Source organism: Acipenser ruthenus, chromosome 4 (genome assembly GCF_902713425.1).
Source record: "Acipenser ruthenus chromosome 4, fAciRut3.2 maternal haplotype, whole genome shotgun sequence".
In the NCBI taxonomy this organism is placed as follows: domain Eukaryota; kingdom Metazoa; phylum Chordata; class Actinopteri; order Acipenseriformes; family Acipenseridae; genus Acipenser; species Acipenser ruthenus.
The window spans coordinates 75279360-75306776 of NC_081192.1; the positions used below are offsets into that span (position 1 = coordinate 75279360).

The 27417-nt window shown below is 37.8% G+C and overlaps 1 protein-coding gene across 2 annotated transcripts in view; it reads left to right on the forward strand.

Annotated features, from left to right (window-relative positions):
• Positions 1–27417, forward strand: part of LOC117399297 (polypeptide N-acetylgalactosaminyltransferase 1-like) — a 193282-nt gene that overhangs the window by 30547 nt on the left and 135318 nt on the right. The window contains exon 2 of one of the 2 annotated variants that reach the window (XM_033998390.3): positions 8975–9089. The exons of the other annotated variant lie outside the window; for it this stretch is intronic. The gene's annotated coding sequence lies outside the window, so the exon portion shown is untranslated. The remainder of the gene's footprint in view (positions 1–8974; positions 9090–27417) is intronic. 2 annotated transcript variants of the gene reach the window in all.

Below are 27417 nucleotides of genomic sequence, written 5' to 3' on the forward strand. Positions count from 1 at the left end.
TGTTTCAGTATTAAACATGGAACTCCTGTGTCCTATTGCTGCACAGAATGCTCTAGTTTGTATTTTAAAATTCACAATAATCTACTGTACTACCTGCTTGCAAAGCATTTTCTGGAGTTATATTGTTCTGCCTACTGTAGCTCCAAAATCAAATACTGTAGATGAGGCAAAACAAACTTCACTGGGGAATTGGTGGATGATAAGAAACATTGTTTATAAGTGAGTCGTTTTAATTTAACACAAATACTTGAGTCTGGGAGGAGTTTTTTGACGTTTGAGCACAGTTGCGGGCTAAAAAACTAAATACATGTTGAAAAAGCTTGTCAGTTTTACAGTACATGATTTGAAACATTTCACGAAGTACCACTGTGCTGTCTTGTAAATTATAAGCAGAGTTGTTATTGGACCTAAGCTAGTGGAGCTTTCCATATATTTATGTATGTGCTGTTCTAATGCTGAAAACAGGCTAGGGTGCAATACATTTTATCCCTGCCGATGTTGTCGTGGCACTTTCCCTTATCAATAAAAATGAAACTCACTGGTCAACAAACTGGATGACGTACAAGACCTATAAACTGATCTGAGGGGTAGACAATTGAAGCATATACGGAAGTGAAATTGGAACATGATTGTGGGACACACTTCTGCTTCTAACAAACAACCACTTTGTTAAAACCATTGAAATGTGTCTTTAAAGTCCTAAAGGGATGCTCTGTAGTACAGTGCTCCAGATAAGGGATGTACTGTCGTAACTCTCGACCTGAAAAACAGCCATTTACACCCAACCAAATATTTATAGGATTTGTTTTTTACGGCCTTGAAAAAACAGATATGACCCGACGCGTTAACGGTAGTACAGAAAGCAAGTGAATACTTTCTCTGCAACCACCAGAGGCTTCTACTGGTGCACTGATTCATGTCACCTCCAATAACTGTGTAGTTTGTATAAACTGTTAAAAAATACAACCTCCTTTCTCTCTCTTTCTTATTACCGTGCTTTGACAGACCTACAGCAGATAGACTACTGTTGCAACAATGTAAAACTATATTAATAAACAGTAATTTTAAAAGGAAAAGCAATTTTTTACAGATCATAATGCAAAATGAAAGAAAATACCAAAAAAAATTATGTAGAGCGATTTATAATAATAAAGAACACAGCATAAAATATAATTCCGTAAATCAACAGCAAATAGCCCACCAAGTGGTCTGACTTGTGTTATGTCTGCTGGAAAACCACATATCATTGAATTATTTCAAGCCATTTGATATACTAGTCTACAGCCTACTGAAAAAATCTGCGAAAGTATTATTTGCACGGTTGTACAAGATGTTTGTCACTACCAAAAATCGAAAACATACTGGTGTCTCGCTCACAAAAACAACTGATGATTGTAAAGCCAAATTTAGATGGGCTTATAATTGTTCGAATACAGAAGATGGCGACTAGACTTTGGCATTGCAGAATGACAAACCGACAAGATTTTGCTGTACAAACTCTGAACTGAACAGTGCATTTGAGGTTCAGGTTTGTGTTTTTTTATTTATTTATTGTGGGTGCCAAATATATAGCAAAGTAAATGTATAGTTTACAGCTGCTACAGTTTGTCATCTTTTATACGGTGAGCTATTGGAGATGTATTATAAGTACATGAAGTTATTACTTTACACATTTGCAGATGTTATGCTATCATATAAAATGAATTACTGTATTCCTTTTGTGTGCGGTTTAATGTTTATGGATTGTGAACATGTTTTGTAATTCTAACGAGGGAGTAGCAAACTAAATATTTTACCATTGATCCAAGATATGCGAGTACTGTTTGTGTGTTCCTGAAATAACTTTATTTTTTTTGTTAATTCTGTTAGAACTAATGTTTGTTTTGTTTGTTTGTTTAAAACCCTGTAGCATTTAGTATTAGTGACTCTCGGGTTTATATTTGTCAGAAGTAAAATGCTGGAGAAGTGCATGAAACACAATAATCAATACTGATGTAAAGAATGGAATTTATGTATATTGATGTATTTACTCTCAGTAGCCCATAACTGTATATTTCCTAGTGTACTTGGATCCTATAGCCAGCAAAAAAGTATTCACAATATGAAAACATGTACCTTTTGACTATGATATCAATATTGTAAAAAATGTAAAGCTGTCAATATTGTAAAAAAAACCAAAGTAAGTGTAAAGCAGTTTTTACTTTTAACATGTTTGCTTTTATTATGACTACATTTCTACTGACTTTTAAGGAAGTTAATCCTGTGCAAAATTGCTACTGACAGAAAAAAAAAAAAAAAAAATCTGGTGCACAAAGGTAAGCCAAGGATGAATTGAAATACAATACTCTCTAAGTGGAGCTGGAAATAAGTAGCTGTTTTAAAATGAGCTATTTTAGAAGAATCTGCCTCAATAAAGTAAAATATGTTAATATAATCCTTATAGCTTGCTTTCTCTTCCATCTTAATTTTATTGTTTCAGCAACGTTCTAATTGAAATCCACTTTGTCTCATCATATTTTAATATGGTGTGTCATGCAATGTGATAAACTAGAGTTGACACATTGTTTCATAAGTCAACACAATTACGCCCAGATGTGGCTTATAATGCAGGGCTCCAGACTGCAGCTAAAAAGAAAAAAAGAACTGGCAACTCTTTTGGGGGTTATGTGCAATTGGTGCCTGTAACACAAAAACAGCTGCCTCTCCCTTTTAAAACGTGTTGGTATTTATGAATGCGCAATGACGTCAATCCTGTATATCTAGGTATTAAGTAAGAAATAACCCACTCCAGGGTGTGCAGTAAGAATTCTTACCTCACGCCCTGGGTGCATTGAAGCTCGATGCAAATCTCAGCTGTCTTACTGCACACCCTGGACTGGGTTATTTCGCTTATAAAATGGCTAGCATTTTTTTTTCTTAAATAATTACACAAAGTACAGTAAAAATTGTTTTATAGGTCGCACTGGCGTAAATGTCACCCCCCCCCCCCCTTTTGAGACTTAAATTTTAAGAAAACACCTTTTTTGTGTTTTAAGTTACTTTTCCTACATGTTCAACACCGATAAATAAAGATACACAGGTTTAGTTTCAAAATAACCCTTGTTTGCAACATTTTATTACATAAATCATTTTACAGTGTTTCTCGTTTTTAGTTAAACTGCTAGAAACTATTCCATTTTGCAAAATTTATAAAATTTAAAAAGTAATAATTAACAGAGCGTAAAATCAAGTTTCTACAGCCCACCTAATTTTTGCTTATCAAGTATCCAAACAAGTTCAAGAACACATCGTCTTTGCTTTACTGAACATTTTTCCAAAACCATACTTGAACAGTAGTTCTAGCTGCATTGGCTTTTACAAATTCGTTGTATTAATTTAAATTTAAAAGAAAAGTATTAAACAGTGCTGCTTCATCAATTAAAAAAACAAACGAAACAGTGCATAATCTAATAACCAGTAAAGAAAACGTTTTAGTGTTGCATACGGTGCAGTACAATACATTACTTTTGTTTTATTAATCAGAACCATAACCATATACATACTTTACAAGTGTAGCACTGCGTTGCACTGATGTAGAACAAGTTAGTTTGTAGTAGTCATTCAACATACTTCATTCAAACAAAATGTTTTCTACATCGGAACATAACCACTTTCCTTCTCTGTCAGCTCGTTTTTCTTTCGCCATTTTCAGTTTCTTTGTTTTTTGCTCCAGTCACACAGTTTTGTCTCGTGTTTTTTCAGCATTGCAATTACCATGTATTTTGGCAAATTCAACAATGCACAATTTCAAACCTGCTGAGTAGCATTTTCATTTTTATAGCTGTTTGCTACGGATCCCAGGGGTGGGTTCAGTTGAATGTTGACAAATCAATGGCTCAGGAGGGTGGGAATAAGGAAATTCATAGAGACTGACAGCTACTGTATTAACAACGAAGCAGTATAGCTGTGATGTTTTCATATTCCGAAGATTGGTAAATTTAACCAATATTTTCTTTTCTCCATGTACGCATGCGTCTGGATTGAGAGGAGGTTTGAAATCTTGCATTTTAACATTCAAAATGACTAAGGGTATTGAGAGTAACAAATTAAAACATTTAATTAGAACAGTATTTTTGTGTTTCTACCTAGCAATATGACCTGAATAGATCCTGAAAAAATAAATTGGGTTGTTGACAGTTAAGTTTGTGTGAGCCATAACCATGGCTGTATTAATCCCATTGTGGCACCGGTACAGTTATTTACTTTCCCACACAGCGGCGCATACGTCGCACCAGTGTATTAGTCGCTTCCCCCTTTTTAAGGGCCTTGCAAAAATGCCTAGAAAATCAACTTATACAACGGTAAGTTTTTTTTACGATACAAAGTGCATTATGTATCCTTCCACTCAGAGAAACTAGTCCCTCAGGACTGTTTCATTTTGATATATCTAACTTTTTTTATTTGCCATAACATTAAATTGAACATTCCAGTGTATTGTTTACTTTGAGATGAAATGGCATTTTGGAGTTGAAAGCAGACCGATTTTTTCCGCATCAGAGCGATGATTCACGGAACAGCCAGCCACTGCACTGGCACTTGGAGCCGATGTTGAGGGAGGAGCTTCTGAATGTGAGGCTGTGGATGGAAGAACCGTCTTTGTGTAGGAAAGGATCCTACTCCAGTCTTTGCAGTTTTCAAGAGATGATGACCAATAATTTTGGCGGCTGTTTTCACACCGATGACCGGTATCCGACATAATTTCTCAGGACTGAAACGCCAACTTGCTCTGAAGTGCGAGACATTGTTCCGAGGTAATTAACACCAATAGGTTCATGGGAATACCAAATTGATCTATATTAATTTCCTTCATAAAAATGCCTTAGGACTTTATTCAGTTGAACACTCGGCACAATATTAGTCCAAGGCTAATGTGTTTTTTTTTTGTTTCAACCAGTCATTAAAAACATTTATCATTAATAGACTAAAACAAAAAAACAAACAAAAAAAATAGTATTTTTAAAAGCATTTGTATTATTTTTATCTTATCGTAAATGTCTCTCTTTGTTATTTGTACTGCAGTAATGAGATGTACCTGTGCTGGCCCTGTGGACACAAAATGAATAAAATAAACTAAACCATTTTTTTTTTTTACATATAATAATAAAAAACACAGCTGCATTTGTTACAGAATCTATCAAATGCAGATTCCAATATTGTTATATTAATGCTACTGTTCAGGGACTGGTGCCACAAACAGGAAATATATACAGTATATATTTTTGCGTAAAAGTGTACTGGTAAATTAAAGGCTATAATTCATTTACATGTATGTGTTCTTTGAATTAATATTGAAAAAAATAAATCTTTTTGAAATCGTGTTTACACGTATTCACAGGGATGTAAGGGCTAAATAAATGTCAGTAGCCATCTAGAGCATTCAGTTTATTATGGATGTTGTGTTTTTTCTTTTTTTTTTTGTAACTCCATCCACAGTAACTTTTGAATGTTTTCATTTGTAATGGTGAAGCATTGAACATGTTTTTGTGGTACAACAATTTTGTTTGGCGTAATTATTTACATACCACGGTTTTCTCCTCCGATTCCTCAAAACACTTCCAAACGTTGCTTCGCTTCGTTCCTTTGTTTATAAGTGCCTTTTATTAAAAATATAACAAACTTCAGAAAAACCGCTTGTCATTAACTTTATTACACCATGGAGTTGATACCATACCATGCCTACTACAGCAGAGAAACAGAGTCCGCCAGATCGACCGAGAATAAAACCTACCCCAGTGTCAATCTTTTTTGTTGCACCAGTTAGAAAAGTTACTTGGAAGCAATTGCCAAATCCCCTTCCTTTTTTTAATATCCACCGTCCTGTGGCAGCACAGCAGTCGGATATGCGACAGACTGCTGTATATGATGATAAATTACTAAAGTTAATACATTAAAAAATATGCGTTTGGTGACATTTGTCATGTGACCGATTTATAAGTCTAGCATATTATTCAACGTTTAACCACTTCTTTTGAGTTCATACGTTTTAAACGTTTAAAATTCCCATCCCTAATAGATAGATAGATACTGTAGGTCAGGGGTCTCCAACCCTGGTCCTAGAGAGCTAAGGTCTTCTGGGTTTCATTTCAACCAAGCTCTCGGTTACTTAATTGCACCAATTATTGATTTAATGAAACAAGATTAACAGGTGTTCCAGATCTTTAGCCATTGATGACCTAAGCACCTGTAAAACCTTTGTATTTGGGGCGCTGCAGGACCAAGGTTGGAGAGCCCTGGTGTAGATGATTTATAATCAAAACAGACCAGCTGCTTCCCTGATAAAAGCCATGCAAGCAAAATAATGAAAATTATAATTTAAACAAAATCCTTCAAAACAGTGGGTTTGTGAAATTGATTAAAACAAACTCAAGGCACAGGTTTATATCAACTGCTGTACCTTAGTCTTGTGAGTCACATGTTCAGTATGTTGGATACCTTCTCTAAACAAAACATGTCATTTTTATTCATGACAAGTTTCTGTTGGTTTTAATATAATCTTTTGGACCATCTGTAAGCTTTGTGTGAAATGGTAAATATTGTGCTTATGTTATCAGGCATACAGTATACAGTAGCAGGTTGCCAAACAAGCAAACACAATATTTATTTTGTACTTTAAAGTAATTTCAGTAAACCTCAAACTCATGCATCAGCTGTGCATTTGTCTAAAAAAAAAAAAAAGTTTGTATATAAATTGTTATAGTATCTCAAAAGAAAATATTCTCACTTTTAGTTTATGTAAATAAATTCAGTTAAAATACCTAGATTGATATATTCAATATATCCTTTTTATGTTCATAGTATATAGCTAATTTTAATATTTTAAACAATATTCCCCATTAACTTTATAGGTATCATATCGTGCTGTAATTAACATCCAAAAACAAATCGGACAACTCGGTTCAAAAATATAAGGACTTGGGTTTATTTCAATGTTACAAAATTTCAGTGCACCAAAAAATTTCATAAATCATCATAGTTTCCAAACTTTCATTTAGAAATACGTTTAAAACAGTCTCGGAACAAAGTTGTTCACTCCTTGTGGTGCCAAAGATTTTACAAAGTCCAAAGAATTAGGTTTCATTTTACTTGGTGATTTACTCAAAGAAATTAATTTCTGGTGGTGGCCTTGGTAGATACGTTCTTTTTGTTGGACTCGAGCATGAAGCTTTCTCTCAGCAGGTCAGGTGGCAGGCTGGAGCTTTCAAAGGTCTCTCATCCTTCAGCCTTTTCACACTTGCACATCCGAGCAGAGCTGAGCCGAGCCCTCACGGTACGGCTAGTTTCACACTTGTCATTTTGTCATGCCGAGCGGAGCCGGAACCGTGAAACTCTGGCCTCGCAAGACATCTGGTACTGGCTCGGTGTTGAGCAAGGCTGGGGGCGGGGTTAACTTGTACTGTCCAAAACGATAAAGTCTACCAAAAGATTTCACAGGAATTGAGAAATACGGGACTAAACCACAGTGCAAAACAGTGCTGTGAAAAAAAATAAAAAAAAATAAAACAGGATTACAAAAAAACAAAATACCATAACAATAAAAGCGGGTCAGACCGCAAAAAAAGTAAATATTATGATTAATGGACTCAGTTCTTGGTCTGCAACGACCGGCGCCGATATGTTGAATTCAGTGACTTGTCTTCTGAAATCAATGTGCAGTCCCACACGAAATGAAGCTGAGTTTACATATTACAACATTCTTTAAGCTTTGCCACTTTGCCAGCCCTTAACAGAAAGACAAATTATAATTAAGATACATATATTGGAAATGTGCAAAGTATCTGAAAATCACATTCAATATGGTCATTTAAAAAAAAATACTGTATATTAAGCAAGTTTTAAAGAAAAATATATTTTAAATATTAATTTTGTTTAATAGGTCTACTTTTAAATCTATTTTTCTGAAGTGTTTACTGACATTTTTCAAATACTATCTAACTTTTTAAAGTTATTATTATTATTATTATTATTAGTAGTTAATCTAACTTTTAATAATATGAAATGAAATTTATTCAGTTTGCATTCAGCAACATGTGACAAACAAATACAAATCTTTTTTTTTTTTTTCGCTGCAGTTTAGTACCATATTTCTCAATTCCTGTGAAATCTTTTGGTAGACTATCGTTTCGGACAGTACGACCTCAGGATCCATTCTCAAAACAAATCCACACCACACCTCTGTGCGCCTGTGTCCACTGATGTCACGTTCCACAGTGCAGCTTCTACTTTGAACAGTAGTGCGAACAGACCCGAGCCATGCTGGCTGGGATCGGCTTGGTTCTGGCTCAGCTTGGGAGTGCTAGTGTGAAATGGCTACTTGTTGGTGTGCAGAGCTGATGTTGGCAAGAGAGGGCAGGTGTGCGGAGAAAGCTGAAAAGAAGGGAGAGAGGTTTTTTTAACAAAGGTTTAAGTTAAGGGACACATACGTGTTTGCATATGCCTGCTAGTAGTAGCACCAGCACCTTTCATCAACAAACCTGAAAAGAAAACAGCCCTAGACTTCTGAACACCCAGACTACGTATTAAAAGTATTAAGGGATATTAATATGAACTGTCTACATTTAGAAAAGTGTGAAGAGCTCCTGAAAATCCTGCCCATTTTAGTGCAGAGACTGCCAATGCCTTTTCATTGTACAAAACTGTCCCTTTCGGTTTCAGTTCGGTTTTGTCTTTTGTTTGGTATTGTTTGGTTTGGAATTATGATAACCTCGGTTTTGGTTTGGGGAAATCCTAACCATTGCATCCCTACAATGTAGCTAGTGCAGGTAAAGCCAGTCCCACCAAGACATCATTGCGATTGATGTTATTTGATGGTTGTTGCTAGGTTTACAGCAGAAAACTATTTAAAAATCTAGTGGTACAACATTATTTGGGTTAGAAGTTGTTAATTGTTGGTGTTGCGTTGACTGTTATCCTTTTTTTTTTTTTTTTTTTTTCTCAGGTAGAATGTTTGCTTGAAGCGACTCAGCCCTGGGATTATAAAGGAACACCTCCCGGTGCACACGTCTGTACAGAGAAAGAACTCTTCAAACTCCCAAGCCACTTTTGTTGCACAAGTACGTAGAGATCTATAATAAAATGTAATTTGCAAGATATGTCAAACAAATCTATGCAAAATTTGGTGAGCATTATTAGTTGGTTGGAAGGCAGTCCCAACTCCCTAAGCAAGAGCCTAAAATAGTCTACTTTCATCTAGAAATCTTTTGTATGTTCAGTTTCATAACAGAATTAAGGGGTTGCTCTGATCAGCCTGTACCCCTCCAGGAATTCAAAACAAAAAATCACTAGTGAGTTTTTCTATTTATGGGGTAATCCTAGAATAATAAAATCCAACGGCTGCTTATCCCGAAGTAAAGTAAACAAATGTTTTGGCTTTTTTATTTATTTATTTATTTTTTTATCCATGTATCCACATAAATATGTTTGTTCCACATTACTGTTACAGGGTTATTGCCTTCATTTTCCTGATCTTTCATTGCTTCCCTATTATCTGTGTGCTGTAATAAAATGAGATAGTAGTGGTGGGGACCAACCAAGGTGTAGCTTTGCTGTAGAATATGAGCCTTCAGTGATTTTCCTCCAACAGGTAACGTGGATTTCCTATTGGCACAGTGTTAACCTTTTGCGGTCCTATGTTGGACCAGGTCCGACCGTTACAATTTGCCCTTTCCATTCCGATGTCGGACCCTGTCCGACATCATCAAAAAGACGTAAAATACAGGTCTCTAGTCGTTTTTTCTCCGGAAAAAGCAGAGAAAACCATTCAATGGCCGAGTGAGACTGATAGGAGCCGAGAGGCCGGCACCACAGAGATAACACGGCCATAAACAAACAAGATAGCTGCTTCCGCATCCAGCGCTCAAAGAATATCACAGACATTTGCAGAGCTTTTTGAGATGTTATAGTAATACAATAATGACTTGGATTGCATTATTGAGGAGTTTGGTGATAAAGCGAGTGATCAGGAGATGATTTATCAGTATGTACGACTATGAAGAGGTATGTGAAAAATACAGTGAACAGTGTTTTACTGTGAAAAAAAAAATACTTTTAAACTGCGCATCTAAAATAAACTGCGCGTGTGAAAATAAATTGGACCTGACGTGCCTGAAACGTGCTGAATAAATGGACCGCTAAGGGTTAATAGCTGGTGAAATGCTGGATCCAGGGATCAGCCTATTTGTGGTCTCCGTGGTGTATCGGCGCACACAACAGCAGCGATACTTGCTACAGGGATCAACCTACGTGCGGCCTCCCTAGCGCCTCAGCATGGCACAAGTCTTAAATGGGCTGGGTAGGGCACTTCACAGAGATCATAAGGTGGGCACCTCCCATCTTCGTTGTTTCTTCGACTAGCCCACGTCACCTCAGGAAGGCTCAACAGTGATGCTGGCATCCCAGCACCCCAACCCAGCCCAGTTTACTTAGTCATCAATTTCTTTTTTATTGTTTTTAACTTCCTCCATCACTTGCCTTAGCCATCTATTCCTTTTCATTGATAACTTCATCCGTCACCTCTCCTTTGAGGTCCCCAGTCAGAGCCAGTTGCTACTTTTATCTACCTCCTCAGATAGAGCCTTCACTATATGTTCCACTCCTGTCAACTGAATCCAGTATCTTAGAGAAGTCGCGTCATGGAGTGCGTGCCGAATCCACGGAATCCTCCCATGGCACTGATAGCTCCACCACGAGAGCAGTGCGTGCTGAGAGTGACCACAGGACAATGTCAGATGGAAGGGTAGTTTTAGAAATATCAGGTGGGGAAATAAGGCACTGTCCAACATTTGCCTGCATTTTCCAATCCCTAGCAGCCTCCAGTTGTCCCAGGTGATCTAATAATCTTTCCTATTGGTTGCTCTCTCAGAGGAAGGTCGTTCTGTGTGCCAGCTATTTATGATATTTTGGCGGCGAGCTCTTGAACTTACTACATCGTTCTTTCAGCACTAATGCCAAGCATCACAGTACCTGGTCATGACGCTAAGTGCAGCGACCCTGGGTCAGAGCCACCTTATTTCCTGTAAGAATGTGCTTCAGGATAGCTGGTGATGAACACAATGGACATGCAGGTTTCTCTCCTACCCACACATTTCGGTTCTGCAGTGATTTGAAGAACATCATATGTGGACCTGATTAGGATGCTGATCCTCCTCTGTTCCACTGTACACAGGTCTCGCCAGCCAATCATATGCTGATCCACATTCTCCCATCTCATCCATTGTCCCTGCTTAGCCTGGAAACTGCCTTGACACACATCCTCTCCTGCTTTTACACTTCAGTAACTACCAACTTCCTCCTTTCAGCTGGAGCTGCTTTGTGTCTCTCGGGGGAGACGAACTTGGACTAAGGCCTCCTCCCTGTTGTACATGCCTCATGATGCCAGCGATATAAAGAGCAGCCTTTGCATCTTCCTTACGTCCTTTGCTGCCCTCTTTCTCTCAGTTCTCACTACGGGTGCTGTCTCCCTTACGCACTCGGAACGCAATTCCATCAGTGTAATTTCCAGCCTAACGCACTTGAATTCCTTAGTTAGAGCTGAGATTGGCCATTTCCTAATGTGTGAACTAATCAAGACTTCCAGTCTTTCTGCTGTTGACATGGAAACATACACAGTAAGCGGCCACAGCAACCTTGGAAGAAGACCAAACTGAAAGCACCAGACTTGAAGCTTGCCTGGTAGTGCACTACTGTCCATCCTGAAATTGTGATTCCTGCCATAATACTGAAGGCTGTGTGTGTGCGATTGGTTTGGATTTCCAAAAGAGGAGCATGCCCTTGTTATGTGGTTCCCAGTGAACCCTCTTTTGTCAGCTGAGCAATATAGAACAGGAGAGCTGCACTGTGGAAGAAGTATCTTCAGATTGAAATTACAGTTGAGCCAGTCTCAGAACATATTTCTTTCCTGCTTTAACAACTTGAGATTGCACTGGTGTATTTTAAGTGGTAAGAGTGTTTTCAAAATCCTTCAAAGCCATTTTAAACTTGAGACAAGTGGGTGGTGTGCTCTTGGAGTTGAAATTCACATTTCCTCAACTTGCTCCTCTCTTTCCAGTCAATTTAATAAGGAATTGAATGAATCTTGCAGACCTAATTGGATGTTGCAGCTGTGCGAGTCTTTTTAGATCAAGTTTTATCATGTTAATGAATGTATTCCAAGTAAAAGTAACCAAGAAATCTGCCATGCATAGTCCAATAAAATAATGTTGCGTTTCATGCAAAACTACAGTATTTTTAAACATAAATGAAGCAGCAGTCCAAAAGGGTCCTTTTTATTTTTTTCCAATCCTACTTCAAGTATGAGGTTTAAAATGAAAGTAAGGTATCCTTTTAGACTGCTGCAAACCAACACAAGCTGGTAAGCTCATGTATACTGGGAAAGCAATTGCTTTATTGATCAGACACTAATTAGATACATTATAGTTTTATTTTGGACATGCAGTTGTTTATAAACTACAGTAACACAAGATTTTGTTTGAGAACCAAGTATTATAGTGAATATATGCGTTTTTTGCTCTGCTTTTCTGCCCTTCATGCAGCAGCTTCAAGGGTTTATAGTAGTTCTGGCAAAGCAATGGCTTTCACATACAACATCAGTGTACTGCCAGGACTATCTGTTCAAGGACACCCCAGGCCTGCCTCCATCTGCCTTCATAATTTGAGAGATGCATTGTCTTTTCATCTTGCATATACTAGAGCAATTTAAAACACACACTTTCTATTTAGTTAATAAAATGAGTTGAAAGTGTTGCTAACATTTTGTTGTTCGTTATATGGCAGGTTCTGTTCATTGTGTTGTATTGATGATGGATGGCTGTGTGTACGTGTTCACAGCATTAAACATACTCCTCTACTGCACCTATATAGCAATGGAATATAGCAACAGAAACAAATTGCTATAGGATTTGGAACAAGCTCTATGCGTTTTATTTTTTGTTAACACCAGCAGTTGTGTTAAGATTTTCAGGGGAGGCTTATAGCTATACTGACATTGTGATTCCTGCCATAATACTACAGTTCTACTGATTTTATTGTTTTGTGGAAAATTGGAACCTAGATCCTACAGAAACTGGAGCTTTTTTTTCAGTGGTTATACTAGTAGACTCACATAATAGATCAGGTTGGCAACTGACATTTCAGTGTCTTTCTGGGGGTTTGTTAATGCGTCCCTTTCAGCAAACATAATTTGAATTAAATGAAAGACCACTTGGGCTAGTCCCTTGAGGGCGCCTTACTAACAGGATTGACTTTTGTTTTAATGTACCATACCTACGTAGAACATTTGACATGTCCACACTCCCAGTCTACCTCAGCTGTAAATCACAAGCTAGCATTTCCATGGTTACCCAGATACTGCACACAAAACATTTGAATTTGAATGAGTCCTGGTCCTGTCAGTGTATTGTTTTATTTCCCGTTTGCACTAGACTGGACTGCAATAATTCTCATGACCATGAAATCAATTGAGAAGAAAAACTGTGTGTGACCTCTTGTGACAGCACTGGCAGCTCACCTCTGCAGCCAGATTGCCCATCGTTGCCAGATCGTTGTTTACCCCTCTCGTTTGGAGCAGGAAAGGGCCGCTGAGGAGACTCTTCATTTTATTCTTCATCCGTTGATACCAGTATGGACGGAATAGGCAAAACGATGAGTCGTTTGCAGTAATAAATGGATAACGTTTGCGATGCTGCTGCATTTGTGGCATGTGTTCTTGTTTATTTTTGCCTATTTTGGGGAGAGGGAAATATACTTTTTACTAATGCATATTCTCCTGATTTATGTTTTCTATTAAATGTAAATGAGCTAGCTTCACAGTAGTAAGTGCATATGGTTTGAAAGCTGGAAGAATAAGAACGTTCTTTCCTAATGTAGATGTATTCTGTATTTACTGCGTAGGGATGCCATGGTATTACATTTTGACAGTATAATAACCATCAAATATATCACGGTTATCGTCGTATTCATGTATTTTTTATAATACAGCTATTAAAACCAGTATTCATGCCATTAACATTAGCTATTTAAAGAAATACAATAAAAATAAAACTTTAAGCAGCTTTACAAAGCTGTATGTGTTGTATCTCCCTCATCTGTATGTTAGCTGGAGCATATTTTCCAGTTCTCTCTACAACTACAAAATATAATGAACAGTTTCTTATAAAAATGAAGCTGGTCTGCAGTTAAGACAGTCTGTTGCTTATTTTATGCATGTAGGCACTGCTGCTTGCTGTACTGTATTTGCAGTATATGGCACACATGATTGTGAGAATGGACAACCTCTTCCAGTATGGCAATTCAAATTATCATTTAGAGATATCTCAGATTGCATTTTAAGATATCTTGAAATATTTAGGAGATATCTGTAAAACATTTCAAGATATCTCACATTGAATTCCAGATATCTTTAATTGTGCAGTTTTTAAGCTATCTAAAATTAATTTAAATATATCTGTAAATGAATTTGAGGTATCCAAGAATGAAATAGATATCTCAACTTGATTTACAGATATCTTTAAATACTATGGAAACCATATGGATTGTGCTAGCATGGCACGCCAAACTGTCATTTAGAGATATCTTAAAATGAGGGTTTTAAAGATATCCCCTAAATAACTTCCTGTTCATTTAAAGATATCTGCACATCATTTGAAGATATCTTCAAATAGCTTCATGTTCATTTGGAGATATCTCTAAATCATTTAGAGATATCTCTAAATAACTTCCTGTTCATTTGAAGATATGTTTAAATGGACAGGAAGTCCATTGAAAACATAGAGCATTTTCACAGGAAGTCATTTCAAGATATCTTGAAATGGCTTCCTGTTCATTTGAAGATATCGTGTAGCTATTTTCACAGCTAGAAAAGGATGTTCACAGATAGGTTTTAAAAACATAATGAAAATATTTTGCACAGAACACATCGCACCATAAACCCTTTCCCTTGCACTGCATAAAACTACTTCGTAATATTATTTTTTTTTGCATTTTATTAAAATGTCCTGCGTATATAACACAGAATTCTGCACAAAGTGACCTCTGAAATGCGGTGTCAACTTTATGTACTATTTATTTCTGGAATAAACAAAACCATGTTTAAATTGAACTGCTATTTGGCATCTTTTGTTTTGTAGTTAATTCACTGGGATACAGTAAGTCCTACACAACGTATTCTTTACTCCTGGGATATTTTTCTACTTTGACGTGTTACATTGTAAGGTCTTGCTGTAAAATAAAGGCACACGCACAGGCCACACCCCCTGCCCCTGCTGTTACACGGTCTCTGCCTGCGTTCTGACCAATATAATGGCTTTTATTACTTTTTGAAAAAAAACGAATATCCGAACAAGTACAGTACAGTGCAAAAGTTTTAGGCAGGTGTGAAAAAATGCTGTAAAGTAAGAATGCTTTCAAAAATAGACATGTTAATAGATTATATTTATCAATTAACTAAACGCAAAGTGAGTGAACAGAAGAAAAATCTAAATCAAATCCATATTTGGTGTGACCACCCTTTGCCTTCAAAACAGCATCAATTCTTCTAGGTACACTTGCACAAAGTCAGGGATTTGGTAGGCATATAGTCAGGTGTATGATTAAACAATTATACCAAACAGGTGCTAATGATCATCAATTCAATATGTAGGTTGAAACACAATCATTAACTGAAACAGAAACAGCTGTGTAGGAGGAATAAAACTGGGTGAGGAACAGCCAAACTCAGCTAACAAGGTGAGGTTGCTGAAGACAGTTTACTGTCAAAAGTCATACACCATGGCAAGACTGAGCACAGCAACAAGACACAAGGTAGTTATACTGCATCAGCAAGGTCTCTCCCAGGCAGAAATTTCAAGGCAGACAGGGGTTTCCAGATGTGCTGTCCAAGCTCTTTTGAAGAAGCACAAAGAAACGGGCAACGTTGAGGACCGTAGACGCAGTGGTCGGCCTAGGAAACTTACTGCAGCAGATGAAAGACACATCATGCTTACTTCCCTTCGCAATCGGAAGATGACCAGCAGTGCCATCAGCTCAGAATTGGCAGAAAACAGTGGGACCCTGGTACACCCATCTACTGTCCGGAGAAGTCTGGTCAGAAGTGGCCTTCATGGAAGACTTGCGGCCAAAAAGCCATACCTCCGATGTGGAAACAAGGCCAAGCGACTCAACTATGCACGAAAACACAGGAACTGGGGTGCAGAAAAATGGCAGCAGGTGCTCTGGACTGATGAGTCAAAATTTGAAATATTTGGCTGTAGCAGAAGGCAGTTTGTTCGCCGAAGGGCTGGAGAGCGGTACACGAATGAGTGTCTGCAGGCAACAGTGAAGCATGGTGGGGATTTGGTCGGAATTAATGGTCTCCTCAATGCTGAGAAGTACAGGCAGATACTTATCCATCATGCAATACCATCAGGGAGGCATCTGATTGGCCCCAAATTTATTCTGCAGCATGACAACAACCCCAAACATACAGCGAAAGTCATTAAGAACTATCTTCAGCGTAAAGAACAAGGATTCCTGGAAGTGATGGTATGGCCCCCACAGAGTCGTGATCTCAACATCATCAAGTCTGTCTGGGATTACATGAAGAGAGAGAAGCAACTGAGGCTGCCTAAATCCACAGAAGAACTGTGGTTAGTTCTCCAAGATGTTTGGGCCAACCTACCTGCCGAGTTCCTTCAAAAACTGTGTGCAAGTGTACCTAGAAGAATTGATGCTGTTTTGAAGGCAAAGGGTTGTCACACCAAATATTGATTTGATGTAGATTTTTCTTCTGTTCCCTCGCTTTGCATTTTGTTAATTGATAAATATAAACTATTAACATGTCTATTTTTGAAAGCATTCTTACTTTACAGCATTTTTTCACACCTGCCTAAAACTTTTGCACAGTACTGTATATTTAAATTATGAGCGAACATCTGAACATGAAAATCCTGTGTTCATTCCTGCACTAATTGTTGTACATAATGAAATCAAAATTACTGTTATTGTTAAACAACTCTCTTCCCTCTCCGCTTTATCGGACGGCCCCCCATTCTTGTGCATTTCCTTCATTGACACAATAAGAATGTCGTGGGAAGGCAGCGTGAGAGTAGGGTGAAATGTGCAGGAGAGTAGCGTGAAGACAGAAGAAAGTAACGCGGTGGTGACGTAAGCTTGCGTGAATCGCATTACAATCACGCTGCATGTACTGTAACTAGGCATCCATTTTGTATTGCTTTTATATGCCAACTATTCTGCATGCTCAATGTACACACCAGATGAGAATTTTTCATGAAGTAATTGACAAATTCGACAGAAGTATCTTTTTGGTGACTAGAGATAAAGCCAGAGTTTTGCATAGTAATTGATAGTGACAAAGGTACTGCAGATTACTTATGACATGTACTGTAATATTCAAGAATAATGTACCGGTAACTGTTGCTTCAAAGGAATTTTTATCAGTGTAAATATTGGAAAGGGCTGGTCTTAGGTTAGATGGCCTTTTTTATGTTTTCTCTTGAACTTCGGGCATACAGTTGTAAGAAACCCAGTTTCGTATTGAATGAATACTGCCTGTTTTATTCTCTTCAGTTCTTCTTACACAGTTACATTGCCTCTACCTATAAGTAGCTGCCTTAACTTTTCAAGAAACTTTTCAAAGAAACTCATGTGTGTTAGCTTTACAAGAATTAGCTTTCTAAAAGTAGTATTGTATTGGTAAACAGCGTACGTTATGTTAAAGATGAATGTTATGCTAAAACATTGCGTTTTTATTTCTATACCACAAGTTAATATATTGTGTATAGGATGTCGAAACACTAGATGGAATTATTTTCCTGTAACTCACTGAAGCCTTTCTGTCTATCTATCTGTCTATCTATGGAAGAAGTGAGCCTTTTGTTCTTCCCATGTACACAGGATAAGGTTTTGGGCCATTTCTCATAATGTGCATGATGTATGTATTTATTTAGATGGAAACATTGCCATTGATCTGAAGGGCCCTTGGTTTTTGTAAATGGAACAGGTGGTTTCAAAGCCACCAGTACCACTTTTTTCAGTTTTCGCTGCCATTTCCATCTCACATTTTCCAGCCGTCTGGCAATGTACAGTATAATACCCGTGTGTGTCTGTGAGTGTTCATGGTGTAATAAATTCTTTTAAATTGCCAGTGTCAGGTTTATGCGATTCTGTAATGAATGAATTAAGCTACAGTACAGACCCTCTTGGGGTTTTAATACACTCACTAATCTGTGTCAAAGTTCATAGTGGCGATTTCAAACAGGAATCCATGTGTTCGGTAAAGCTCAGCACAAGACTTTTCTTGTTCTTTTTAGGGGTTTTATTTGTAGGCTTGGTATCTGGGTTGAATAGGTTGATAAACCTAACAATTGTTGCTTTCATAGAAATTAATGAGAAAGTACTCTCCCAGCAACCTACCTGTAGTAAATCTAATTGTAATAATCTATTTAGCCTATTTCAGAAAATTACAATCTGCTGTCATAAAAGATACACCCCTCTCTTGCTGTACAGTGCATCATGTGAAGAAACTATCACAACTCATCGTACGCAATGAATTGTTACCCCCTTAGTATGAGGTTCTATTCAGTTTGCTGTGGAACTTTCTCAAGCTGCACTGGCACTAACGAGAACCCTGGCGAGGGATATAGAAACATATTTCTACCCTCTGTTTAAGGAATTCAGGGGCTCGTTGTTTATGAAAGGTGCTTTATGAATTTAAAATTTCTTGTAATTGTGTGGTTTAACTGTTTCACGGCTGGAGGATTGTTGGCATGGCGAGCGTCAGAATAAATGTGACCTTCTAATGAGTTTCCAAGTACAGTACAGAACTTTAATGAAGATGGTTGAAGCTGATATTTTTCTTTCACCCGTTACGCGGCAATTCTCTCTTCTGTTGCAATTAACCAGACAACACTTACATAGTTAGTGAGGCCAGTTACAACAGCCACGTAGCAATGCCCAAGTCTTTTTGGTATTTAAAACCAATTTGTTAAATTGAAAACCATGGCAGAAGAGTTCCAAATTGTGATCGTGGGATCTTCTGCAATCACAATTACTTAGTTGAAAACTGACCTTTCATTGAGAGAGAGAAAAAATAAATAAAAAAACAGCCAGCATTGCGCTACAGTAGATGCAGATCACTGTTGGCTTGTTTCCTCAGTCTCAATTTGCTTCACATGCCTCTCTGACCCTCTTCCAGCATTGATTCATTCAGGCTGCAGTGAGTGCATGAAGACAGGAGCTATTTATACAGACAAAGTAATCTTAACTTCCAAGGGCTGCAGCCCTGAAACTGAACGCAGCGCATGAATGATTCAGTGTGCAGGATTCAGGATAGGAAGGGAGACCCAGCCGAGAAAAACAGGGTCTCGTTTTCACTTAATTTCCTCTTCCCGGAGTCCTACACCATCATATTCCTACATGCTGCTTTGTAAGCCTGTGGAATAAGTGCTGGTTAATTTATTACAAGGTTACTGTGTGGATGCTGGAGCCAGATATTTATAGCAAACTCAGGAACACAGAACCAAGTACTGTTTTTAGCTGGGGTAATGGTGGCATGTTGCACCGTGCTGCCCTTGATCCATGCTTCTGCTACAGAAATCGATTTTTTTTTACTTTGTCTTTGTGATTTTCTCATGAAGGTAAACCTACCGAGATGCCTGCAGACTTGCCCGATAAAGGTTGCAGCATTAAATTCAATACGATCATTTCAGTACACAGTACACAATGACTAACAATATTTAAAGTACTACTGTTTTATGCAGTAGCCTTTTTGAGCCCTGTTTAGTACTGCATTATAGCTTAGCCTGTCTGAGTTTTTAAGGACATAAAGCAGTTGTTGGTTGCTGGGCAGGTGGCAATTGGGTAGTATGACCACGTTGAATTTTATTGCAACACAATTTTACCCATTAAGTAGGGTGTTAAACAGAAAATATACATTTATGTTGACTCTTAGTGTAATGCACAGTGTAGTGATCTAGAGAGCAGGGTGTGCAGTATGAAGGAAGTAAACAGAACCACAAATATGCAGTTATGACAGAGACCTGTCTGTGGAAAGGTCTTATGTATGCAAGCACTGCTGCTGACAGTGGTTTTATGTGTATAGTAAATTGCAGAGCACAGTGGTGTTGATTTGTTTTTATGTGGTCAGTAACAGAGGTTTAGTTTTTCTACCCTAGTACTCGCCTTCTCATTCTGCTTTGTCGAATTTTTACACAGACAAATACTATTAAATACTTTTGACTGTGCCTTCATTCGTGAGCCATTCTACTTAGGGTAGAATGTCGAGTTGAGCTTCAATATCCACCTACTGTAGGCACTGTCTCAGGCAAAATACAATGCCCCCATTTCAGTTAATCAGGGAACAGTCAGCAGACTGAATTGTATATCGGTTAAAACTAAATTCAACAGAGATTTACAGTATATCCAAGAAGTGTACATAGAGTAGATCACAAGGCTGTTAAGTATAAAAATGAATACATTTGTGGCTGCTTGTCTTGGCATGTGATGCGCTGTGTTGTGTGGTTGGTTTTTTTCTTTTCTTTTTTTTTTTTTTTTTTTTTTAATGCTGCTGTTAGACAGGCAGGGTTAGTTGAGTATGTTCAGCAAAATACTTTACATTGATGTTGCATATTAGTATTCATATGACCTCATATTTACGACTTTCCCAACTTGAGGCCTCTCAGGTAGTTGATGCCACAGCCCAGTACAGAACTGTATGTGTGACAGTGTTATCCATGCAGCCGGGGTTATGAAAACTAAACCCCGGTGTTAATGTCTCCCATAAGCTCTGCTATAAAAGGATGTCTCTTCACTCTGCCCTGCATTGGCTCGGCAATGTATTGTAATAACATGTACAGCCACCGCCGGTCACACTCCGCTAGGTGTTGAGGGATACAGTATTGTGCTGGGAGGCCTAATGGGGCTTTCACTGAAATAGTCTCATATTTTCTGGTCTTGTAGGTTTAATTCAATCCCAATTGTAGCTTCTTTTATGTCTTGGGCTTGGGCACAACCAGCTTATTCTTTGTCTTTTATCTGATTAACTGTGACTTGACCTTTCCTAGCTGTATGTTTCAAAATACAGCAGGTATGGAAATAAGACTGCCATTGCACTCCTAGTTTTACTACGGCTTTAATAAGACACACCTGAGCTTGTTACCTATAGATAGGACCCTTTGTTTTTGGTTTATACCGATTTTTACTGAAAAATTAGGTTTTTACTGATTTCACTATGTAACACAATTTTTGTTCCTGGGTAGTAAGTGTTATTTCCTAATTGCTTATGCCTCAAAAGTATAGAAAATGTCTATTATTCCCCACAAACTTTGCTTTTGTGACCAGGACAGTGATATTTTGAAATTTACCTATTTCCAATGAGAAAACAGGCGAATTTGTGTCTCTTCGTTCACATAAAGTCAGAAAAAAACAATATATGAATCCAAATTAACATGTATTTATACTAAAGTAATACAAAAATGACTACAAAAGATTTAGAAGCGAGTAGTTTTTCGAGATTTACGATTATACTGTAAATCACTTTCACAAATCGGCCCCCAAATGTAGTCTCCCATCATGTTCTCGTTATACTATGGATATGGACTTTGAGGGCCATCCTACAGCCCATTGTGCCGTAGTTCTTCACCAGTGTCTCAACCAGCTCCACATAGTTTTCGGCCCTGTGATTGCCCAGGAAGCCCCGAACCACTGCGACAAAGCTGTTCCAAGCCGCTTTCTCCAATGAATTCCCCAAGAAGTGAGCTTCTTGGGGAATTCATTGCACTCCAGGATCTTCTTTATCTGTGGTCCGACGAAGAAACCGGCTTTGACCTTTGCCTCAGACAGCTTAGGGAAGAAGTCTTGAAGGTACTTGAAGGCTGCCGACTCCTTATCTGGAGCTCTGACAAATTGTTTCATAAGGCCCAATTTGATGTGCAGTGGTGGCATCAGCACCTTCCGGGGGTCCACCAGTGGCTCGCACTTGACGTTGTTCCTCCCCACAGAGAACTCGGTCCGCTGTGGCCAGTCCCGCCTGTGGTAGTGCGCCTTGGTGTCCCTGCTGTCCCAAAGGCAAAGATAGCAGGGAAACTTGGTAAAACCGCCTTGGAGACCCATCAGGAATGCCACCATTTTTGAAGTCTCCTATGACCTCCCAGCCGTACTCATCATACTTCAAGGCGCCCAGCAAGGTCTTGATGCTGTTGTAATCCTCTTTGATGTGCACCGAGTGAGCCAGGGGAAGAGACGGGTACTTGTTACCATTATGGAGCAGCTATTTATATTACTGGAAAGTTCTAGAAGTTACTCCAAGTTTACCAGCACTGAATCTATCTGGAATGTTCTGGAAAATAGGTAAATTTCAAAATATCACTGTCCTGGTCACAAAAGCAAAGTTTGTGGGGAATAATAGCCATTTTCTATACTTTTGAGGCATAAGCAATTAGGAAATAACACTTACTACCCAGGAACCAAAAAAAAAAAAAATTTGTTACACAGTGTTTTCACCAGAATTTTGGACCACTCAAGTTCATAAAAATAAATGATTAGGCTATATTAAGAAAATACATTACATTAGATATGTGTTTATGTTAATAAATTTGGCTACATGTATATGCAAAGCTGTCTGCTTAAAGTAAGGCAATGTAGTGGAAGCTAACACACACGCAATACACACACCCACGCACGTGAGTATCTGAACATAATATTAATTGATCTCACGCCCACCAACTACACATTTCACGCTTTTACAGATAGCGTGGATAGTTAATAGCTTTCAAAGCAAATTCCACGTGCAGATGGCAATGCCTTCTCCAGACAACGGCGACATCACTGTTTTAAATTCTGAAAAAATCCACTGCAAATTTGAGCCATGCTGCTTATGGCATCTTCCCGCCTGGCTGGCCTGATGTGGAGAGAGCATTTTCTAAATTTGGCTACATCCAAGACTGCAGGAGAATGAGCCTTGGAAAAGACACTTTCAAAATTTGCTGCGACCCTGTGCTAGGCAGGACTTTTGGAATTTACACTGAAGCCCCTTGTATCAGGCGTCTGGCAGGGCTTCATAAGGCTGGTAAATGTATTTAAGTATGTCATTGTAATGGATGTAGATTGTGTATAATAATTTGGCACAATTATAAAAATGTTTATAGGCTAAATGAGGCTGTGTGGTCTGGTGGTTAAAGAAAAGGGCTTGTAACCAGGAAGACCCTGTTTCAAATTCCGGCTCACTCACTGACTCGCTATGTGACCTTGAGCAAGTCACTTAACCTCCATCTTTCGGGTGAGATCTTTCGACTCTGCAGCTGATGCATAGTTCGCACACCCTAGTATCCTAAGTTGCCTTGGATAAAGGTGTCTGCTAAATAAACTAATAATTATTATTATTATTATTATTATTATTATTATTATTATTATTATTATTATTATTATTATTTGTTTATTTAGCAGACGCCTTTATCCAAGGCGACTTACAGAGAATAATAAATAATAATAATAATAAAAAATGGTTTTAAGTCCCCAACAGTGATAATGGTTTCATACACTCAGAGGTGGCGCACAGTGTTTTGAGTTCAGTTGCAGTTCTACCACATTACATTCTGTTTACCACATCATTAAACTGCTTTAACTTTCAATACTTGTCTTTTTTGTGTTTGTTTTGTTTTGTTTTTTTGCTGTCCTCTCGTCCACCAAAATTAACACCCCACTATTTACCCAGAAAAATGTGGAGTACATTTTTTGCACTGCTTTTCACCTTTAAAATTTAAAGAAAAGTAAAATCTGAATACAAAGGGCCTTACCTATAGAGAGTATACTGTGGCTGATCAAGCTTGTATTAAAAACTGGAACGGGTGAAGCTGCTATGCAATAGGAGTCTTGTTTCAATCCCTGTATATATGATTAAACTTTTTTCATAAATTTGAAAACCAATGCTAGGCCTATATCTTTTTTTATGTACATTTAAAACCTTATGGGGCTCTCTACTTTTACCTAGCCCCTTGTTATCATTCTGCCTCTGTCCTGAATATTTCAATTTAACTCTGAATGCCAGGTGAAACAGGTTGCGTGTGAAAACACTGAACTGCAGAAAAAACTGTAAAGTGAAATCTTTGGATTTCACTTTTGGATGAATGACCATAAAAATAAATGAAATGAGGGGGGGGCAGTAGTTATGCAAAGGGATGAAAGCGTGCAGAACTTGCATGCAAACAGCTCTTAAAACAAACTGCATGGGGCTGGAACGAACCGGACTAAAACCATCCTGCTTTGATTAACAAAACCTGGTAAAACTTCCCAGAAAGGCCAAACGAAACCAATGCCTTTGAAAGATGCTTCTAATGTTGATACAATTCCCACTAAAAATAAACTTTGCAATGAGACAGCAGGAATCCGATCCATAGTCTGGCAGTGCCGAGAGTAGATGGGGCCAATTTCATCTTCTGTTTTGCTGGTCTGAGACATTTCAAATTGAATTCATTCAGTGCAGATGTTCTATCTGGAACTGGCAGACTTGCCAGCCACTAAAAATGAGAAGTTATGCACATACAGTACTAATAAAACGTAAATAAATAAATTAGCTGTGCTTTTTTCCATGCGTTTTTAAGTTTGCAGTTATTTGTACTTAATTGTAGGCCTGATGTGTGTTCAATACACAGCAAAAGCATGATTCAACTCCCCTTGCCATTTTTCTGACCCTGGTATATTCTATGAAGTCTTTGTTTGTGTCTTTACCAGGTCTGTCAGGTGAGTAGCTTTTCTTTTATTCGCTGTTCTGCTGCCCTTTCTTTCCTTTGTTAACCCGTGGAGACAGAGATCCAGCTTTCCAAATAAGTAAGAGGATGACTTGACTATCAGACAGCCAGTTCTATTCTGACAGCCCTGTTAAGTGTTTCCTTGATGCCTTTCCTGCAAGCTGCAAGCTGTTGAGTGAATTTTTCTTGTTTCAGCATATATATTCTCCAGTACATATCCAGTCCTGTAGTTTGCAATAGCTTCACACATTCAGTCTCAAAGCAGTAAGTTCTGTAGAGGTGCAATCGGCACCCAATTTCCAAATTAAGCATTTCACAGGTAATACAATACTGGTCAATATTGAGAATACTTTTTTTACTTACAAAAGCAGGAAGCAAAAAGAAAAATAGTGACTACAGGTATAACTATACATTTGAAAACATGCATGTGTAAATAATATAATCCAAATAGTATATCTGAGCTATTCGAACAATGAAAATAAAAGCCATGCTTTTAGAAATTTAGAATTGCTTTTGGTTGGATACTTTTTGTATTGACTTTCAGGGATAAACAACGATACGTGTTGAATCGGTAAAAAAAAAAAATGTTCTTACCGATTCAACACTGAGTTGTTTTATTCCACTTAAAAATGTATTCATAATTGATACCAACGAGTCTCCATAACAAGATTCAACTGATTTGTTAATTTGGTAATTGGATTTGGTTTTCGCTCCTTTTGTTAAGCTGAGTTCAAACAGTTCAAATGTTTCCTCTCACATTGCAGCACTGTTGTCATTAGTTCCTCGGAATATGAGTTTGAAATCCCACTTGGTGTCTGTTGTAAATGAAGATATTAGCGAGGACTGTGTTTGATAATAAAAATGCAAAAAACAAACAAACGTGAACCGGGAACAGAGAGTAAAGTTATTGATTGTTTTGCCAAACCTAAAACAGATGCAGATCTACATGTCATTGCAAGCGATTGATTTCCAAGAGTACGCAAGTGGGCTGTAAGCTTGTTTGAACAGTGGTTAAAGCCAGGAACGAAATGCAAAAACTGAGTTTAAATCTAACCTCTGTGTAATTGATGGAGGTTTACAAACTCATGATGAAATTGCCTTTGTTCCTGAAAAAAGGAAATGTAGGTCTTGCTGTTTTTAAATGAGGAATGAAAAACTACCTCTCCCAGAATGCCATAGCTATTCAAGAACACTCCTTGACTGGAAATCAGTTAAACTAATACGCCTGTTTGTAATTTAACAAACCAGACATGCAGAAAAGGACAGGTTTCAAAGACAGTAGCTGTCTGTGGGATGGTTAGGAACTGTGTATAGACCTAAATGTGTTGTACGTTAAAACAAAGTATATTAAATCTGTGATTGTAAATAATATATTGAAAATCAGTAAACCGGATTAGCGTCTGATTAAAGCTATGGATCCTGTTAAGTTTAGTTAGCGTTCCAAAACAGGAGCTAGGATTTATTTTTGTTTTGTATTGTTTGTTAAAAGAAGCCGTGTTCCCACTAGAAAACGGACACCGCGGAACAAATAAACATACAGATACCGTCCTGTTTAAACCCATCCTTTGCTGTCGAGCGTGCTTTATCCACCAAAGACGTGTTAGGAACCTAGAACTGTGTTCAATTATACCGTAAATAAAGAAGCTTTGTCACAATTTGCAATTATGAAGATTTTTACATTGTTAATGTATAATTGCATTACCCTACTTTTATCAAACAATATGAAATCCTAAACTCAAATCGCAAGCCCGTTTCTAAGTATTACGTTTCAATGTAATAATGATGCGTAATAAAATGGTATTTGCTTTTCTGTTGAATTGTTCTGATTCACTGTGGTTTCGTTAATGAATCCACAGTATTCTGTGGATTCGTAGCACTAACTGTGGATTTTTTAATCAACAATATATCTGCCCCGCACTCCCCTTCTCTTCAAAGTCACACAGCCACTTTTAGTTGGAGGATTCGTAGAATGAATCGATCAAAACAGATAAGCACAGAAAATCCCCTTTTCTTAACTGTCCCATTCTGTCTGGAGGTTTCACCTCAAGTAGGCTACCCCTTTACAATTTTCACTGTACGGAATGGTATCACAGTTGCAATAAAAGGCAAGATCTGATTGACAGATTTAATTACAGTTTTATTTAATATATAATTAGGGCTTCTGTTTTTTGGGTTTTATTAATTGTACTTTTCGGTGCTTATTTTTAGCTATTTTTGAGTTTTATGTAAATCGTTTTTTTTTGGGGGGCTTTCGTTTTTTACATACTGTATGAAATTAGTGTTTTCGGTTACTTTCCAAAATGAGTTTTTTTTCTCTGTCAAAATATGTATAGTAGTAACTCGACAGTACTTGCACACTTAAGTTGTACCTTTTTTCCATTGCTGTCTTCCACAATGAAATCCCTATGGTCATGCGCACATTCTTCTAGGGTTTCTGTGTGTAGGCATTTTTGTACTTTTCGCCAGAATTCTGTTTTAAATCCTCTGTTTCTTAACTGTAATACAGCTTGAAACCCTGCTAATAAGCCTCCATCCTGATTTTAATCTCATTTTAAATCTCGCAAGCAGAGTCTCCAATAGAAGTGTAGGAATGTGCTGTCATTCAGTAGTTGGGGCGGGTTTAAAGTATTGAGAACGAATCAATGAT